Source organism: Phalacrocorax carbo, chromosome 21, assembly GCF_963921805.1.
Source record: "Phalacrocorax carbo chromosome 21, bPhaCar2.1, whole genome shotgun sequence".
Classification (NCBI taxonomy): Eukaryota; Metazoa; Chordata; class Aves; order Suliformes; family Phalacrocoracidae; genus Phalacrocorax; species Phalacrocorax carbo.
This window is the reverse complement of record NC_087533.1, coordinates 699,169-713,847: the sequence shown is the minus strand read 5'-3', so window position 1 is coordinate 713,847 and position 14,679 is coordinate 699,169. Positions and strand designations below refer to the sequence as shown.

Sequence of the window (14,679 nt, the reverse complement as noted above, 5' to 3'; positions counted from 1 at the left end):
AAGAGAGTGGAAATAGTCATTTGTTGAAACAACAGGGTGCCGCATTGTCTCTGTCACCTGGAGTTTTGCAGCTGGGATTGGGGGTGGTTTCAAAAGCATCGGCCTGAATTTTGCAGGAAATTTAACCCATGTTATGGAGGTGGTCGAATGGATTCAGCGCTTCCAGCACAAGCGTCTGAAGCGATGCAAAGTTGCAAAGGTCCGGGCAATGTTGCAAAAATACCCCAAAAGGCAAAGAGGCATTGCATTGCAAAGCTGCAAAAGGAAGCGAATGGGGGCTGCACCGCAAAGCTGCAGAAAAACGCAAATACACATTGCACTGGAAAGCTGCAAAAGCGCAAGCGTGCAGTGCATTGCAGAGTTGCCAAATCCTACAAGCACAGCACATTGAAAAACCTGCAGTGGGATAACGTTGCAAAACCTGCAAACACGTTGCGTTGCAGTGCGGTGCAGAAGCTGCGAACACGTTGCGTTGCATTGCATTGCATCGCAAAACCTGCAAACACGTTGCGTTGCGGTGCAGAAGCTGCGAACACGTTGCGTTGCATTGCATTGCATCGCAAAACCTGCAAACACGTTGCGTTGCGGTGCAGAAGCTGCGAACACGTTGCGTTGCATTGCATTGCATCGCAAAACCTGCAAACACGTTGCGTTGCGGTGCAGAAGCTGCGAACACGTTGCGTTGCATTGCATTGCATCGCAAAACCTGCAAACACGTTGCAGTGCGGTGCAGAAGCTGCGAACACGTTGCGTTGCATTGCATTGCATCGCAAAACCTGCAAACACGTTGCGTTGCGGTGCAGAAGCTGCGAACACGTTGCGTTGCATTGCATTGCATCGCAAAACCTGCAAACACGTTGCAGTGCGGTGCAGAAGCTGCGAACACGTTGCGTTGCATTGCATTGCATCGCAAAACCTGCAAACACGTTGCAGTGCGGTGCAGAAGCTGCGAACACGTTGCGTTGCATTGCATTGCATCGCAAAACCTGCAAACACGTTGCAGTGCGGTGCAGAAGCTGCGAACACGTTGCGTTGCATTGCATTGCATCGCAAAACCTGCAAACACGTTGCAGGGCGGTGCAGAAGCTGCGAACACGTTGCGTTGCATTGCATTGCATCGCAAAACCTGCAAACACGTTGCAGTGCGGTGCAGAAGCTGCGAACAAACCTGTGGCGTTGCAAAACGTGCGGACGCGTTGCATTGCATCGCATCGCAAAACCTTCAGACTTGCAGAGTTCCCCAGGTGCCGGCGTAGAGTCGATTTATTGCCATTGCCAACAAATTAGTTCCAGTAACTCTGTGTTTTTCTGACGCAAAGAATGAATTCCTTCTTCTGTTTTGCCTTTGGAAACTCAAGTTTAATGATGGGAAGCTTTCTTTGCTCAGAGGATTACCCCTGCCCCCTTTTAATTCATAATCCTTTTATTACTGTTTAGCTTTTCTTACGTGACCCGCTGCCTCTCCCCTCGCTTGCGATCCCAAATTTGTTGCTTATTATGAATTTTAAAAAGATTTTTTTCCCTCTGAGCGTGGTTTTCCCCTGCTCAGGCTGAGCAGTTTTGCAGACACCAACCCCAAAAGTTGTTTTAAGCCTCCTCAAAGCTAAAGATGCCGCCAGAAAAGGGGATGCTCTGGCTGACCATTGTTAGCGCTGGGGCCTAATTATTCTGATTTAATATTTATTAAGTGATCGTGGTGTATTTTAAGCAAATAAAATGAAGCCTCGCGAGTAGTTTTCCCGGACGATCGCACTGATTCCTGTGGTATTTATCTCAGCCCAGCCCTGGGTGCTCAGCTCCTTGCCGGGCCGCCTCCGATGCAGAGCGATGGCTCCGAGGCCGGATGGCGAGAGGCGATTCCACAAGCTGGGATTAATCCTTATTTTTAATTTAAAAAAATTCTTTATAAATGTCTTTCTGGTTTTGGAGGGGGGGGGAACCATCTGTCAGGATGTTGAACCATGGTTGGGTTGCTTGAAATTCAGATTTTTTTTTTTTGCTCCGAAACCCCCCAAACCCTCCAAAACATGGACGCAAAAACGGAGGTTTAAGGACTGAAATTAGTGCAAGGTTTAATTCCGGTATTTTCAAACTCTGGAGTTTACGTTTCCATGGCAACCAGTATTTTTATCCTCTTTATTTGGCGCCTTGCGAGATGGAGCCATCAGGAATATATTCCCCCCTGAGACACGCGAAGGTGTTTGGGTTGGGTCAGAAGAAAAATAAGAATAACATCCCTGCCCGCCAATAAAATAACGCGCAGGAACTTGGATGACATCCCTCTTGCAATGACCCCCCAAAAAAAGGCAATTCTGGGGATGCCGCGACCCAACGGGCCCGCGGGTCTTTGTGCCACTCCCTAAAACACACCAAAATCCCCCAGAAATGAGTGAAAACTAGTCATTTGTGCTGGAAAAAAAATCTCATTTTTCCTTCTTTGTATCATTTTTAAACGCTCCGGTTTGGGATTTGCCTTTACGGGCTGAGCTGGAACTCAAGGAACTCAAGAAAGTGAGGAAAAATATCCCAAATTTTTGATGGAATAGAATTATCCGGACCCAAACCAGCCTTTTTCCTCAGAAAATTCTTTAAATTGCGTTGCTTTTACTCCGCCAAATCTCATCACCACCTTATTACCCGGGGTTACTCGCCGCCATGACGCATATTAATTTTTTAACAATTTCTCTGAATTTTTTAGAGTTTGGGTCTGCTATTTATTGTAATTTTATTTTTTTTTCCCATTGGAGACAAGTTCCTTGCTGGAATTCCCCAAAAAGGGAAAAAAAACGGGGGATTTTTGGAATTTTCCATATTTGGACTTTATGGTAGGAAGTGATGCCTGTGGGTTGCGTTCGCAGGGCGAGGTGGGGAAGGAGGTAGAAATGCAGATTTTGAGGTGAAAAGGACCTCAAACCTACAGGATTTTGCTCTTAAACCCCCAAAACAAGGGGAATTTTACCCCAAACTGATGAGGAATTTAGGCAAAAATGTAAAATGGGTTGAGGTTGCCACGCTCTCCCCCCGATATTCAAACCCTATATATATGAATTAATTTTTAATATGAATTTTTTCCCATGATGGGAGGGGGTTTCTAGCATCAACTGGCTCATGGGCATCAGTAAAAACGCCAAATTAAGCAAAAAATTAAACATTATCGTGCCGTATTTTTTTCTCTCGCCTGACTCAAACAATGCTGTTGGCATAGAAACAGCCTTTTGTGGAAAGGTCACCTGCAAGGAGGGTGATTTAGGTGTAATTCAAGGAGATTACAGGGGATTAGGGTGTGCTTATATATATATTTTTTATATCAGGTGGGTGCGTGTGTATCCCAGCATACGTATATATATGCATATATACCCACGGGCGCACACGTATCCATATATATATATATTTATATCTCTATTTTCAAAGGAAATATGATAAAGGAGCAATACCCAGGAAGGTTTGCTAAATTAAATTTAAAAGTCTACGATAAAGGTTTTCTTTTTTTTCCCTTTTTTCCCCCTTTTTCCCTCTTTTTTCCCCCTCCTCCCCGCCGCATGCAGTGGGGCGATATTGCAACCAAGCGCTTCTCCTCTGTGTTTTTCGCTTGGCTTTAATTAAACCTCAGGCAGCGTTGGAAAAAATGTGGCGAGACGAGATAATTGCGCTTATTCCCTGCGCGGGGCTGTAGCCCCGGCTCGGAAAAAAAGAAGAGAAAAAAGAGAAATTTGGGGGAGATGCAAAGGTGACGGAGGGTGGCCCAGCCACTCCGGCGAGGGTGGTGGGACTGTGAGCTCCGGGATGAAAAACTTGCTTTACAGCCCGGCGATGGCTCCAAAAACGCCGGTTTTCATCCCATTTTGCAGCGCTTCATTTTTACACCCAGCTCCTGGAACCAGAAAAATCTGTAAAATACTCTCTTTTTTTTGTTGTTTTTACTTCAGCTGGCCTGGATTGCTTTTCTTCTTTTTTTTTTTTCCCTTCTTTTTTTTTTTTTTTTTTGGCAACGCATGGCCGAGGCAGGAATTTAAAAGGTGAGATCACTGGAAAATTACATGTATACTGGATAAAAAAACCCCACCCCCCCCATGCATGTGCTCCCTGCAGCTGGTGTGAGCGCGGGAAAAAACTCCCGGTGCTGTTTTCCCCCAACCCCCCCCAAACTGTGGGGTGTCATTAATGTAAAATACAGTGAACCCCCCCCCCCCAAATCAAATGTTGCCTCTTCTAGAGATGAAAAACCATCTTTTTTCCCAGGTTTTCCCCCCACTATTAAGGGAAATCAGTGCGTTGGAAATGGTTCTGGGTGGTGGAAGGGGCTTCCTGCACCCTAGCTTTATCCTGTTGGGATATAATAGAGAAAAGCTGTAGAAATAGAGAAATAACTGGCAAAAAAAAAGGGTTCAGAGAGTCTACAATAACAAAAATCCCTGTTTCTCTTCTCTTCCCGTGTAGCTAGAAGAGGCCGTGGTAGCAAACATTTGGTTCAGATTACTTTTTGGTGATTACAGCTTGTCAGAAAATAGTGTTTGCATCCTGGAGGAAATATTATATTTTAGCTTTGTTTTCATTCTGAGAAGTCAAAATATTGATTTTTAAAAATATATATATAATTTTTTTCACGGTAAAATTCCAAAAGCGTTTTCTGTTTGGACACATGGAAGCAAAAAACTATCGGCTCCGTCTGCAGACGTGAAATGTTTTGACATTTTAAAATGTTAGTTTCCAATTGACATTTCAACTTAAAATAGCGTTAAAATGGCACCATGTGAAGCTGTTGATTCAAACCAAAAATTAAATTTCATTGAGGCATTTCAAAACTTAATGTTTTTCTCTGTTCTGGACTAGCGCTTTGGAAAAAAGGAGCATTTATTGCTGAAGAAATAAAATATTTCCCCCCAGTTTTGGTATTAAGTAGTCCTGACCCAGTTTTCTGCAGGATGGTGGTCACCATGCTGAATCCTCTCCAGCTGCCCGCGTCGGTGGAGATGAGACAGCAAAGAAGGGTTGGGGTTTTTTTTCCATTTAACTGCAATATTGGATAAATCACTGCATATTCCTCAAAAAAAACCCCACCCAAAAATCCCCATATAAGTCACATCAACTGTAAAAAAAAACCCCAAACTTGTATTTATTCCCACATTTGTTGATGGCCAATGGCGTTGGAGGTGGGATGCGCCCACTCAGCATGGAGCAGCTGTGCAGGAGATCAGCCGACAGTATCTCGACGGAGAGCCGAAAAGCTGCAGCGTCCCTCAAAATTGCTTTTACTCTTCTTTATCCCAGTCAATGCAGCTCCTGTTTCATGGTAAATAAAAATGGGGCCAACATCAAGCACCCATAAACCAGCCATGTCCGGCACAGGAGGCCATACAGCAAGTTGATTGTGCGGTGTGTCAACTTGCGTCAGTTCCCAAATAATTAATTGGCTCAATTTCTCATTTGATTTTAGGTTTTTTTTGTTTTTTTTTTTTTTGATAAGTGGTGATTTTGGGCAGCTTTTGGGCATCTCGGAGGTTCCTTGGGGGAAAAAGCCATCGGGAGGCAGATAGGGAGGCATTTCCGCGTCGGGGTGATTTGGATGTTTTCTCTGGTGCTGATGGGGCAAGGTGTTCCTTCTTCGCTCATCGTGGGTGGAAGTGGTGGGGAAGGGTCTTCTCATGGGTTGACGTGGTTTTGCTCGGAAAAACGGTGTTTCTGAATGCCCAAAAGGTGATGAGCGCCTGCAGCCGGAGAAGTTGGAAGAAGGTTGTGCTACTTCTCATGGTTCTTCTTCCATTATCCCAACAAAGACAGACAGAAAAGCCCTCTTTTAGGGTTTGGGTCCTCCAGTGGTGCCAGTCAACTTCTCTTGAGTGGAAATCCTCACTTTTTTTCCCTCAGAAAAGCTCGTTTCTACCCTCCAACTTCTTCTAGACCACTCTTCTTGGAAGAGACCTTGTGGCCTCTTTCCACAAGTTAGAACTAAGAAATTATTTAATAAGGAGGTGATTTAAGCTTTGGGAAAATTCGCGTATGAAAAATAGCCATTTTCACTGGGTCACTCAGTTGCTCTGTAGAAAGATTTTCACGAGTTTGACCAGAATTGATGGCCAAGCCTACAACTGCAGAGCGCTCTTTCCAGCCCAAATTGCCAAACGAAGTTATAAATAGTCGGTTTCTCGGGATTTCTTGTAACATTTGAAGTCACTTTATAGTGGCATTTGACTGTTATGGCACTCTTCGGGCAGCTGGCTCGAGTCCTGCTTCTGTGGAGGGTAGTCGTCGGCACAGGGTTGGCTCTTCTCTGAAGGGTCAACGTGCTACTTGTTGCTGTTATAGTTGTCGGCACAGGGTTGGCTCTTTGAAAGGTCAACGTGTTACTCGTTGCTGTTGTTTAATAACTGTTCAGATAAATCCCTGTCAGTAAATGGTTCATAACCATGGTTTACTGGGGAAGGAAAACATCCATTTTCAAGGTTTTTCTAGAACGTGCCTTTTTCTTGCTTGGAATTTGACTAAAAGTAGGGCAATTCTCAACTTACATCGAAACAAAAGTACTGAAAAACAATGATCTGGGAAGATCCTAACGTTGAATTTCTGGACTTGAACTTTACACCTTCCATTAATTTTCTTTGACTATTAATAACTAACAAGCACAGCTCAACACTAATTGACAGGTCAACAATGGGGGTTAACACCAGACCCAACACTCCACAGGGTAAACATCATGCCCACGCTCACTCTCAAGCTGCCAGATTTTGTTTTGATGGAAAAAAATCCTGAAAACGTGCATCTTTACCTGAGAAATGTTGGGTTTCCTGGAACTGCATTTTCCATGGAAGACCTCTGTGCTTTTTTTTGATGCGTGCCGAGCGCAGACATTGCTGATAACGCCTTGCATGAGGTGCGCAGAGCACATGCAGCTCAACCCTATCACAGCCTTACTGCAGGCTGTTAATAGTTTAACAACTCCATTTAAACTCTGCCTAAAAGCTCCCGGTGTGCCAAGCGTTCCTGTATAGAAATTATTAAGAAAAGTTGTTTTTAATGGAATTCCAGAGTGGTGCTGGGGCACATTTGCAACCCACGCCATGCCCTGCGTGATCACGGTTCTGCAAATATTCACGCGCATGTTCATGTGCAATGTAATATTGGTGAATTTGGGGGGGATGGGCTCCCTCTTTCTGTGAGGACCGAAGCGTTGCTGGAAAAATAAATGCTTTCAGGAGCTCGTTACAAGCAGCATTTCTTGCTGAGCCAACCCAAAGCTTGAGGTTTTGCATGGGCAACCAAAAGCGGACTGAAGTTTGCAGGGATGAATATTTGCAGGCAGTCGTTTTGGAGTAACTCAGGTAAGGGGAAGGCCCCGAATTTTAGAAATCCATTCCTATAACAAGCAAAGTGTTTTTCCAGCCTTCTCCTACCTCTGGGGAAGCTCCCAAGTTTGGGGAAAGGCTTACGGATGGTGAAAAAATCTCTGCTCCTGGAATATTTATACCGCAGAGATGGGAACTTAGAATTTATATTTATTTTTATTGCTGACACACGCCAAGGGGGGATCCCATCATTTGATCTCAAGCAGTCCCTTCCTGCCAGACATGGGAAAAACAACTTTTTATTTCATTTTCTTCCCTCCATCACTTCGCTGTGATTTTTCTTTATCTCCCGTTGGTCCCCAGATATCGAGAGTCAAGTCGGGACATTAATATTGATGTGGACCTCAGTTATTAGGAGCTTCATTTCCAAGCGTGCCAGCAGCATATAAATACTATTACTGGGTAATTAGTGAGCATCAAGCTGAGTTTGGCTTGAGCAGGGCTTGGTGTCCTACTTTCGGGGATTTTTTTTTCTCCTTTGCACTGAGTTGTTGGGGTTTTGCCCTGAGTAGGAGATGGAGAAATAGAAATCCCAGCTCGGGAGCACCTGGATGCTCAATGAAACAGAAAGAATCAAAACAGAGAGGAAAAACTGGAAGAAAAAAGGTCTTTCACGGTTTCTTCGTTTTGAAAACCTCCTGTATTTGAAATGCAAAATCACTTCTGAGTTTCTTACTTATTTTTCACTGGGTTTTTTTGGTTGCTTCTATCCCTTCTTGTCATGGCGGGGTTTTTGGTTTGCAGTTTCTCTTCCCATGCCCACTTTAATTTTGCTCCTCCGATCCTGTTAAAGTCTTGAAAAGCTTCAGTGTTACCGACAGGCAAGTGCTAGCTGGGTTGGATGCACCTGAAAAGGGGTGCTCCTTGTGTTTTCTCAGTCTCCAGCCCTTTTCTGGTTGGAGAAAACCCTTTTATTTTATCCACTCCCCCATTCCCTTCTCCCCAGTAAATACAAGGAGGGTTTTTCCATCCAGACAGAGACCAGGAGACATCCCAGGCTTGTGGCTCCGTCACAAGATCCTTCCCTTTATCCCATCGCGGGGCTTCGATTGAAATGCCTTGTGAATAATTTAGGGGCATTTTGCATCTTTCATATCTCTGAACTTCCACTAAAAGTGGTTTTGAGATGTTGCTGCTGGCAAAATAGCATCTGAAGGTGAAACCATCCCCCCCCCCCCAATTTTCCGTGAGCTAAAAGGGATGTGGATGGGGAGCAGGACTATGCCAGGGAAGCCTGTTTTAATTGCAGCTCGGTCGCTGGGTTCCTCTCACCATGGGGGTGTTTTGGGTCAAAATCATCCCACTTTCAGGCCTCTTCATCGCTCGAGGCTTTTAATAGGTTTGCTGGGAGGAGGCACAGCCTCGTTAGTGGCGCACTAATGGGACCGTGTCCGCATCCCCCTTCTTTCGGATGCTCACAGAGAGCTTTTCCTTTCGGGGGCCGGCTGCATCCCGGGGCTGCGCGAGCAGCAACATGTGGGCTTTGGCAGGGGCATCTGCGTCAAGCCGCTGGAAAAGATTTTAAATTTCTGAATAATTTCTTTTCCGCAAAACAAATGAATCTTCGGAAAGGCCTTTCCTCGCAGCTGCTAAGCCGTTTAATTTATCTGAGTCATTTACAATTTGTGATGGGACTGTTAATAGCCTGATACGGGGATCAAAATCGCTTAGACGTGGGGGTTGGTTTCTTTTTTCTTTTTTTTTTCTTTTTTTTTTTTTTTTTTTTTGCCGTTTGGGTTTTAATTTCTTTCTGGATTTGCCCCCAGAGGCACAAAGCTGTGTTTGGAAAACGTCAGCTCCGTCTCCCCAGCCCCTTTGTCATGCCGGGGCAGCTCGGGCTGAAAGCACAAACCGCAGCCCACCCATGGGGACGTGCCGCCCTGCTACTACTTAACTGCTTCAAAGTACCTGTCTGTGATATGAAACATGCCGTAAAATGAATATATTCCAGATGTCCCTGCAAATCCCCCTCAGCTTCGCCATCCACCTGAAGGCGGCCAACGCGGCGAGGCTCCTTGGTCCTGGCCGCCTTGCTTGCTGCCCAAAGGAGCGGGATGGCAGCTCGTTTGGGGTTGTAATTTGGGAGGGTGGCCATCACCGGAGCAGGGTGATGCCCCCAGGTCCTGCCCGGTGTGGTGTGGGGTAAGGGATGCAGCCAGGGAAGTCCCAGGGGGTGATCGCCCTCTTTGGGACTGGGGAAGGGGCAGTTTCCAACCTTGGGTTTTGGGGGAATCTTCATCCTCATGGCTGGAGGGTTGGCTCTCCTCAGAAGGGCTCCACACATAGATTTGGGATCTGCATCCCTGGAGTTTGGGGAATTCCCATCCTCAGGGTTGTGAGGGTCCTTGGGAGTTTGGAGAACCATATCCTCAGGGCTGGGGGGACCCCTGTACTTGGGGTTAGGAAGATCTCCACCATCCCTGAGGTTTGGCGGTCTCCATCCTTGGGTTTTGGAGATCTCCACCTTTACATTTGGGGGATCCCCATTCTTGAGGTTGGGGGAATTCCCATCCATGGAGTTAGGAGGATCTCCATTGGTTTTGTGGAGCTCCATCCTTGAGGCTTGGGCATCTTCACCTTCAGATTTGGTGGGGTCTCCATCTTTGCGTTATGGGGATCTTCCTTCTTGGGTTTGGGGGTGGAATCTTCATCTTTGGGGTTGGCAGATCTCCATCCTTGGGGATGGGGGATCTCCATCCTTGAAGGTTCTCCATTCCCAGGGTTGAGGCAACTCCACCCATGGAGGATCTCTGTCCTCCATCCTGCATGAAGCCAGGACCCACAACCTCCTCCATATGACAACACCCACCTTGCACAGGAGCCGTGGAGGGGCCAGCCAGGCTTGTGCCCTTGGATGATGGCAGTTTTGGGACGGCAGGAACCTGCTCCATGAGCAGAGCAGATTCTTACCTTCTGGCCAGCTCAGCTACAACAACCTTAATTTATTTAGAAGCTCAACCAAAAACACATAGTGGGGTTGTGTGCGTGGTGTTGAATGGGGTGTTTCCAGGAGACACGGGCAACAGTTTCTCAGGTACGCTCCATATTAGGTCCTGGCTGGCTGGGATGAGCATAGAAAAGCTGGAATAATGGCAGTATAGAAGGCGATGAAGTAGGTACAAAACCTAAAATTACTATTCATTGCTAATACGTTGTATGGCACCAATTAATTTTTAAACAGGCTCACTGGGGACCTCATTGCTAAAACATGATGTTTTCTCCTCCGGCACCATAACTGTTAACTGAAAACAAAGCAGAAGAAAGCCAGAAAGGATGAGGAACCGCAATGTCCGTCAGACGGCATCCGAGCCGCCTGCTCGGAGGGGAATTCTCCGATGTCCAAATCCTGCTGCTGTGCCTGGGGGGGGACACGCTCTGTTACACCCTCTGAAGGGATTTTTTTGGGGGTGGGGAGTCAAATCCAGCTTCCCCGGAGTGCAGAAATGTCGTCTGAGCTGCGAGCACGCTGGGAGCAAAGGGAGAAGCTATTTTTGGCTCTGCTCTCACCTGTCTCACTTTACCCGAGCGTGGCTTTCCTGAATATTTTTAGCTGTGTTTTATTACCGGTCTTGCAAGCCCCAAACCGGGGGCGATTATTACCATTGCACTCCCTCACTCGTAAGTTATTTAATTCAGTCTTTGGGAGCGCTAAGAACAGACTTTCCTGAATGTTTTCATTGTCGCTGACATCTAGATCAACACCCAAATACATTTATTGGACGTTTTGTATCACGCGATATATGGAGTGTTGCTCCTAGAATGGCCAGGGCTGGAAATGCTTTATCTTCCATTTATGTCTAATTATTCTTTAATTATTTGGCTGCTTTTCTTGCCACCAGCTTGAGTCCACCTATTAATTCCAGCCTTTTAAGTTTCATCTTCTCCAAATGAAGGGGCATTTAGCAAGTTTCTGCAAAGCTATTTAAAAAAAAATGTCACGTTCAGTGGTTTGATTTCCACCCCCCTGTTTACCTTTGTATTTTAGAATTAGGAAATTTGGTGGCTTGGGGCAAATCTCCGGGGCTGATGGCTGACCAGGATCTGGCCTGAACCAGGCTGAGTGTAAAAAATTACAATTGCACCATTGCAAGGATATTTTTTTGCTGTTGGGGAGAGGCTTTGCCATGTCCCGGTAGCAACCCTGGGGTCACGGAGGGTTGCGACGGAGGGGAGCACGCGCGCCCCCAGACGGGGCGATTTCTGTTTCCATATGGAAAAGGGATGTGGCATCTGGTTTCACTCCCAGCAGCTGGCAGCTTGAAGCCTGTGTTTTGCATGGTGTGGCGTAAAGAGAAAATAAAGTGTTGAATTGTTTGGCATTATCAAGGATTTCTGCTCCCCAGGACTCCTGCATAAAGAGATGGAAATTTTAGCTGCTGGAGCCAAGAAACACACAGAAGTATATGAATTTATTACATTTTATCTCATTCCCCTGCAAACAGTGCTGCAAATGTCAAAAGATCATCTATTGTTTCATCGTTTAGAAAGAATTTTTGTTTTCTAGTTGTAATTTCTTTGATGCATGGCTATGGGGAAGGAAGAGAAATTGGAGCAGGAGATGGCAGGGCTGCGGCAGGTTGAACGTGCAGGTTTGTCTGGCCACGGAGCTACATGCATTTAAATTTCTCACATCCTGGGTTTTTAATTTAACAAATGTAATTAAGGCTGGGGTAGGTACTCGGATTATTCATTTACTCCAGATGGAAAATATTAAATTGAATGCAAATTCTGTAATCAGACATGAAGTTGAGGATGTTGGACGTGATGGGGAAGTGTCAGCACATTAATCGGACCGCTTTCCCTAAACAGCACCCAAATCTAAGAGCCAGGGATTATTTGAATAATTGAGGTGGCATTTGATAAGATATCTGATTGCTGATATGTCCTTAAGACGGAGCCCTAATTGTAATTCTCCATCAAGAAGGATTAATCTGCGTAACAGGGTGCGCTGGGAATAGTGTGGTGTCAGGCTGCCTCCCTTGAATTTTGGGCTTTTATCGGGGGCTGCCTTGCCCAGGGAAGGTGCCAAAGTGATTTATCGCTTCTCTTCTTACTTTATACATGAGCCAGGAGGTTGTCAGGTAGCACAGCTCGGCCCCGGGGATCCAGGCATTTAAGGCTGCTCAAGTCCCAACAGCATTGCCATGGCCTTGGACCATGGGTCTGTATTTTGGAGGTACCTCCTGTTGTTGGAGGAGGATGCATCATTGCATTTTGATGCAGCGTCCATACTGAGGATCGCCTTTGTATCCCTCTTTGGTGTCTTCAGGACACAGTTAAACTCCTTTTTCCCTGTAAAACAGAGGCGAACTGTCCTGACTCCATCAGAAAACCTTACTGGAGGGCCATTACTCCATCCACAACAGTGGTCATCTGATGGGACCCAGCCTTGATGCTCTTGGAAGGCTGTTAGGGGTTGATGGACGTTGACTCCCAACTCAACATTGGCTGGGGTAAAAAGTGTAGTTTCTACTTGATCTGGCAGAAGACACTTGGTCGTAATCATAGACAGCTTTTCTTGCATTTCCAAAGCAGTTTTGTGTTCCCGTAGGAGAAATAACATTTCTGTAGAGTCCTTTTCACTGCCAGCACCGTTTGTTCTTCTTGAAACCAGGCATGACAGGGTGGGGAGATGGGGGTGGACTTTGCTTCTTGATTCCCACACACTGGGTGATATTAGGAGGGATTTAAAGTGATGAAAATGCCATTTAAAAAAAAATTCTATGTTGAAGATCTAGAGTTGTAAACAAATAATCGTCGTGGTCTTACTTTCTCACCTCCTCTTTCGAGCAGCAGCTGAAAAAAGAAAAGGGAAAAAGAGATGAAAGAGGCCAAAGGGATAAACCTTGAAAGATTTTTTTTTGAGAGCATGAATATCTTGAAACAAAATGTGAATGTAATATGAAAAAAAGGTGTGTTGGGGAGAAAATATTCATGAGCCCTACTGCAATCATTGGGTTGCCCAGCAGTGAAGAGGACCAATTGTATTTCTCCTCTCTCTAAAGTAAAGCCAAATGCAGAGATTTCTTATTTCTTCCTTTTTTTCCTACCATCCCGCCTGTGGCTATGGGCTAATAGCCACTTCTGCTAAATGGGTGCATTAATCCTCTCGGGGATGTGGTTGTAGCCAAGCTCTGAGCAGTGCATTTGGAACCAGAAAGACGAGATTTCCCCTCAAAAAAAAAAACTGACTTAAATCACTTGAGATAAGTTGGGCATCATCTTAAGGTTGCAAATTGCTTGTTTGCTCTTCCAGCTGGAGCTGTTAATTCAGGACAATTAACGCGCCATTTAAAACGAAGTCGAAGCATATGGAGGCGGTCCCGGGGAAAAGAGCCTGTTTGGGCTGGAGAGCCCCGGCATTCACAAAATCAGATGGATAACTCCAGTCTGTCTTTCTTTTGAGATCCTGGCAGGCATTGTGGGGAATGACACGAATACCGGGGAGTTTATCCAAAAAAACCTCTGGTGAACGCTAAGTTGAGTGACCCTCAAAGCAAGAGCCAACTGGGTCTTCGGACCCAGCTAGAAATAAAGTGCTGATCTTCATCACTGGGATGAATTCACTGTTGAGTGAGTGCTGTCGCCATGCCATCCATCCTTAAAATATTCTTGATGAAGAAATAATGAATCCTAAAGTGAATCCTGAAACAAGGCCTACTTTTTTTTTGACAAGCCCCCTTTGCAGTGCCACGAAATGCCGCTCTGGCTGCATCCTTTAAGCCTTTTTGCAGCATCCTTTCGGATACCTGCCATCTATTTTCTCAGGTTGCCTTTTTCCTTTGATGCAGGTGAAGAACGAAAGCCTAAATCTAGAAATGAACCCCAAAATATACCAGCTGTGGGTGAGCTCAACCTGCTTAAAATGTTTCTGGGCCAAGGAGCAAAGAGGTGAGCTCCTTGCTCGGACATAAAACTCTCTGTTAGACTTTTGTGGGATGCTGTGACAAATACTGCAACAGTGGATGATGGTGCATTTGTGCAACCCAGTGGATGGTCGCTCCTTCCTTCCATCCTCGCATCCGTGCATCCATGTGCCCTCGCATCTGCACATCAATGCATCTGTTCATCTGTGAATCCTTGCGTCCACGCATCCGTAATTTTTGGTCATGTACCTCTGACTGTAATTGCACACAAATTTTACTAAAAGCACCCAAGAATTTGTTTTTCATGTGAAAAAAACACCACAAATCCAAATATTTTCCCTTGAGCCTTTATAGGAATCAGCAGGTTTTCACATCCCCCCCTGAAATGATGGGAAAATGTGCTTTTCTGCCCCAAAGCTGGCACTAGGATTTCAGTTTTGGGGACCCCTAGCCATGAGCCTCCCGAAACCTGC

The 14,679-nt window shown here is 45.6% G+C and overlaps 1 protein-coding gene across 2 annotated transcripts in view; it reads left to right on the top strand.

Moving 5' to 3' along the window:
- The window catches only part of PKNOX2 (PBX/knotted 1 homeobox 2), a 91,843-nt gene that overhangs the window by 36,324 nt on the left and 40,840 nt on the right, over positions 1-14,679 (top strand). The window lies entirely within an intron of this gene.